The following is a 5,652-nucleotide window of genomic DNA, read 5'->3' as shown; positions in this document are numbered from 1 at the left end:
AAGTGTACTATAAATAATTGTATTTTAATACTCTTTTTTTTTAATATGATAGTATAATCACACTTTCTCAAGTTTGATTATGATTTTATTTGAAAAAATAATGAATAAATAAATGAATAAAGTATAAATGTAGATAGATAGATAGATAGATAGATATAAAATTTCTATAATAAATCTATAATCAATAATAAATTGTCCAAATGCATGACTTGTGAAAAATGTCATCCATTGCTTTAATAATAAACTAATAGTCCAAATGCATTCTCTCTATAATCTCTACTTGTTAAGGCATTATAAATGTAACTGATGAAATGTTTGGTGTTGTTTTGTTGGCTGGTATGAGTAAGTAAATGCTGTAGTGTTGACCTCTCGTGGGATGTTTTGGCTGTGTGTGGGCAGCTTAGCAGTGAACCGATCAGGTTTTCTGAAGAGATCAGACCAGTCCCTATAAAATGACTTCTTATGTTATATGGAGGTGTTTGCTAAATGTGTCTGAACTTAGTCAAACATATCCTGAAGCCAAGCAGTTTCATAACGGTTACATTATACTAGTTTTTCTTGATTGGCTTTCATAAAGGGAAAATAAAAGGTCGTCATGACATGTCAGTGACGTTTGAAACCATTAGTGTGTGGAAAGGAGATAGAGAGATCATCTTAATAAGGCAGCACTGGTTTTGGAAGAGCAGCTGAGTTGTGGAAAACAAATGACCCTGCGAATAAGACAGCGCTTCTCTTAGCCTGTGGTCACTGCACACTTTGGATTTGTGGGAAGATCCTTCAAGGTCAACACTAACAACTTCTGGGTAAAGCCACATAAAATTAATTTCCTCCATAATATCTCCAAATGGTTTTCAAGCTCTGAAGCAAACCGTTTTTGTTTAGTGTCCATCACATTGACCTGTCATCCATAAGCTCATGAGTTACATAAGGCTGGTTGGTACCAGCTGACCAATATCGTTTTTCAATTAAAACTGTATTTAAGTTGTCAAACATCAAATTATAGAAGGTTTGAATGATGAGAAAGTAGCCTCTATGTACTAAAGACTTTAGCACATTAGCAATACTTTAGAAAAAGTTGCCATAACTATTTATGATGATACTTTTTTTTTTGATGATGATGAATTTTAACATCAGCATAGCATCCTCACAGGTATCTAAACTTTTAAACAGTAAATTAAACCCATTTGGCTATCACAGCATACTTTGTATAATAAGGAAGCATTCTGAAATGGACTTTTTTGACTGATTTGGAACACTCTAGATAGGCAATAAACCTCTTAGTGTTTACATTTGATTCCAGTATTTAGCATGTTGCTAAGCTAATGATTTGATTCTCTAATTAACACAAAAATATATGTAGTATACAAGTAGGTGAGAGATATTTTTGAGATAATATTTTGAATGCCATAGATGGGTAAAAACTCTCCTAACATTTACAGTTGAGTAGAGTTTGTTCTTAGCATGTTGCTAAGCTAACACAAATATTGTACATACAAATAGGCCTACATTTCAGTATTTATCTTATCTTTTATTTACACAAATCACATACTTTTTTAAACATCCTTCACATTGTGTCTTTGATGCCACAATGATCTAGGCATCCCACTAGGTTTGGAATAGAGCTTTTGTATCACTCAAATGGTGATACAACATACAACATGCCTGAACAACTACACAGTAAATTTTGCAGTGTTAAATGAACTCTATTAGAGTTAAATTTAACACTCGGCCCGAGTGTATTTGGTCCCACTCAGAATTGGTGATAAATTGACTCTCGCCATAGTGTTACATTTTCAGAGTTAAATCAACTCTATTTTGAGTAAAAAATTAACACTGCTCAACACTGAATAGTGTTACCAGAGTTTAACACTAGGGAAAATTAACTCTGTTGTGTGTTACCAGAGTTTAACACTAGGGAAAATTAACTCTGTTCTGTGTTACCAGAGTTTAACACTATGGGAAATTAACTCTGTTCTGTGTTACCACAATTTAACTCTGCAGGAAAATGTACTCTAATTAGTGTTAATATTTCACTTATGTAGAATTCATTTACATTTATAATAGTGAAAAATTCTCTAATTTTAAATCCCATCTGGTGTTTTACAAACACAACAAAAAACAAGATCAACGACGTCAGATTTAAAACATTTATTACAATGCTGTCATGCTCAAGAAACAATTACACTCACAAAAATACATCACATCTGCATTAAATGACAATACATCACTATATTCAGTACAGAAGCTGTTGAACCACCTAGCTAAGCAGCCTTGCTCTAACCTCAGCAATACAAGGACCTTCACTTTGCCAACATCTGTTGAACACAGTGGTCTGAATGAAAGTGTACATCTTGTGTAGAATAGTGTTATAAGTGGTGCCAAAAACAAAGTGTGCCTTAATGAGAATTCAAATTTTTGGTGAACAAACTCATGTCATACCAAACCTATACGACTTTTGTTCATTTTCTGAACACAAATGAAGATATTTGTAATGAAATCTGGCAGACTTCTATCCTACATCTTTCAAGGCCCAGAAAGGTGTCAAAGACATCATTAAATTAATCAGTGAGACTATGGTGATTTAACTTTTATTAATGTTTTATTAAGCAACATGAGTGCTTTCTTTGCACGAAGGAAAAAAAATATATACAAATTTACCACTTTATGAAAATATTAATCCCTGACAAGCGTACACAAGAGCACGACAGATGAGTGTTTTGTTTGAAATTAAAGCAGACATTTTGTGAATGCATGCATAAAATTAAGGTTAAACCAGTGGAGTCACATTGATTACTTTAATGATGTCATTACTACCTTTCTGGGCCTTGAATGTGCTAGTTGCGTGGACTCTCAATGTAAGGACAGAAATCTCTCAGATTTCATTAAAATATCTTCATTGGTGTTTTGAAGATGAAAGAAAGTCTTACAGGTTTGGAACGACATGGGGGTGAGTAAATGATGACAGTTTTCATTTTTGAGTAAATTAACCCCATTAAACAGTTTGTCAAAGGCATCAAGAGAAGAGATTGACTTGCATGGAATGGCCTGCTGATCAAAACTGAAGTACTGGTGAATTGAATAATTCTTTCCTAAGCCAGGAGACAGGGCTGAGCACTTCCAGCGATGTCTTGAATATGCTCCTCAATGCTTGTTCCACTCTGAAAAAAAACAAGCAAATTGCAGAGGACTATCACTGATGTGTTAAATTAAAAAAAAAAAAAAAAATACAAAAAATAATAACAAAAACAATAATTAAAAACAAACCTTTTAGAAGATATCCTTACTTGAGACGTAGACACCTTTCCTTGTCTCTTCTGGCCTTGACAAGACACAAACAAAGCATTTTAAGATCATCAACAATGCTTAAAGAATACTATACGAAGTCAATCCTTAGTCACAGTTAAAGCAACTCAATGGCTACAAAACTGCTGTGAAAAGTGGCACAATGAGAATTCTCTTTTCATTTTGTATCTTCAAATGATATTCCTCGTTCTTTAGAAATGCCTCTCTGTATAGTTATGATTCCGGTGCTTCTTAGACAAAAATACAGAAAAAGGAGGAGAAAGTGTTTTAAAATCCAAGAGAAAAATACACCACCTGTATTATGGGCATGTGATCAAAACATTTAATAGTTGTCAACAATGTATTAAAACTAAGACAAAAACAGTGATACTTACGTAGCCATTTTTGAAGAAGGTACAGGAACAAAGGCACAATTCCTCTGGCACAGTTTTCATTCACCTTCCTTGGTGGTGATGCACTGCAAAAATTATTATTATTATTAAATATAAAAATTATATATATATCATATCGTTATCATATATGCACAGTTATATGAAATATTACCTATTATTTTCTTTAATGTCAGCTGTCAGAACACTTTCTTTTTTCATCGAGAATCGATCAGGCCAGCTTATTAAAAAAAAAAGCAAAGCAAAAACATAAATATGGTATATAAACAAAGAAAGTACTACTTCAAATAATACTTAATTTTAAATACTTTTACCTTATAGAGATCAAATTAATGTTGTGTTTTTAAGTAGATTTATGAGTTTAACAGTCCCCCAAATGCATAAGTAATAACTTCTTGCCCACCTTTCAGCTCCATCATCTAATCTCATTCCTTTACTGGAAGACCTTTCTTCAATAATGAGTGTGTCCTGGAGTCAAAGGATGAAGACAGGGACTGAGTTGACTGTACAGGAGAAGCTTGTTACTTAAAAACAGGAGAAAGATAATACATTAGTTCTGCAATATGTGCTATGTCAAGCCAATAACAGTCACTCTTTATAAACAAGCAACATTTTAAAATGCGTTAACGTTACTTGTACCAGTACTTACATGATCAGGCCAACTAACTGTGCATGTCTAATAACAAAATATAATAAATAACGAAAAACAAAGACGCGTCTGTTTTTAAATGAGACGTTCCGCCTGCCCCATAATTGACTTCTTCGTCGCGAGCATTGAGCGGATTTACCGCTAACTTACTCCCACAGCGCCATCTACGCGGCTTCAGTAAAGATGCAATGGCGGCGTTCGACTAATTTGTCTTCACAGTACTTAATTAATGCCGTTGGACACATTTAGTCTTTCGTGAGCTGAACAGTGAGATGAGTATAAACGGAGGTCGGAGCCATATCTAAATGGGCCCTACCTAGAAGATTTCGACCGTCCAATACATAAAAATTTGTCATCTTAACGTATTTACGTACATTGTGACGTTACATAATTGAACGTTTAAAAAACAAATGAAGCGAGTACACCAAAGCTAAATACATCTGACAATCTAATTAAGTAAGATTACTGACATCATTTAAACTTTATCATTAACGTTAACTTACCACATTGAGATGAAAAAGCACATTTCTCCAACATACTGACTTGCCTATTCGATATTTCCGAGTTTAAACCATTCAAATTACACAAAGTTAAAAAATAACTACAACTTATGCATTAATAGTAGCATAATTATTAACCTCAAATATTAAACTTATGTTTTAACAAATTAATTAAAAGAGCTTACCTTTTGGCGCAAGGCAGAAGAAAATGGCGACGAGACAACTTGTGCAGTGGTCTTCGGGGTAGATTGAGGGGCGGAGCTTAACAGAGTAAAGTTAACAATGCAGAATTCAACTCTGATCATTTTCACCGACACTAGAGGGCATTTTTCACTATTTGTTGTTAAATTAACTCCTTAAGAGTAAACGGAGAGTAACACTGCTTAATTAACACTGACGATTTTACTGTGTACCTCATTCAACAGTGTAGATTTCAGGGCACAGATACGCCAGCCACCTTTGTTGCTCTGTGCACAGATCATGAGATGAGCTGGCCGCTTTGGTGGTTTATATACTGATAGACCCAACAAGCACCCTCCCTCACTCTTGCTAATACAAGAGCACAGCCATATTACCCTGTACCCCAAGACTGGTTGCTCACTGAAGCTAAGCAGGGTTGAGCCTGGTCAGTACCTGGATGGGAGACCTCCTGGGAAAACTAGGTTGCTGTTGGAAGAGGTGTTAGTGAGGCCAGCAGGGGGTGCTCACCCTGCGGTCTGTGTGGGTCCTAACGCCCCAGTATAGTGACGGGGACACTATACTATCAAAAAGCACCATCTTTTGGATGAGACGTTAAACCGAGGTCCTGACT

The 5,652-nt window shown here is 34.9% G+C and overlaps 1 long non-coding RNA gene across 3 annotated transcripts; it reads right to left on the bottom strand.

The window, feature by feature from the left end:
- Positions 1-2,134: 2,134 nt before the first annotated feature.
- On the bottom strand, positions 2,135-5,079 carry LOC306858826. 3 transcript variants are annotated; one of them, XR_013783233.1, is made up of 6 exons: positions 5,027-5,079; positions 4,096-4,216; positions 3,847-3,912; positions 3,678-3,760; positions 3,265-3,319; positions 2,135-3,158 (listed from the first exon to the last, which is right to left on the bottom strand). It is a non-coding gene; the product is annotated as an uncharacterized lncRNA (long non-coding RNA). The 3 variants fall into 3 exon arrangements; XR_013783234.1 differs by lacking the exon at positions 5,027-5,079 and adding an exon at positions 4,342-4,445 and having other exon boundaries at positions 3,265-3,314; XR_013783235.1 differs by lacking the exon at positions 5,027-5,079 and adding an exon at positions 4,342-4,445 and having other exon boundaries at positions 2,136-3,158.
- Positions 5,080-5,652: the final 573 nt, after the last annotated feature.

This window comes from Barbus barbus, assembly GCF_936440315.1.
Source record: "Barbus barbus genome assembly, chromosome: 39".
Lineage (NCBI taxonomy): Eukaryota > Metazoa > Chordata > Actinopteri > Cypriniformes > Cyprinidae > Barbus > Barbus barbus.
This window is presented reverse-complemented; position numbering and strand designations above follow the sequence as displayed.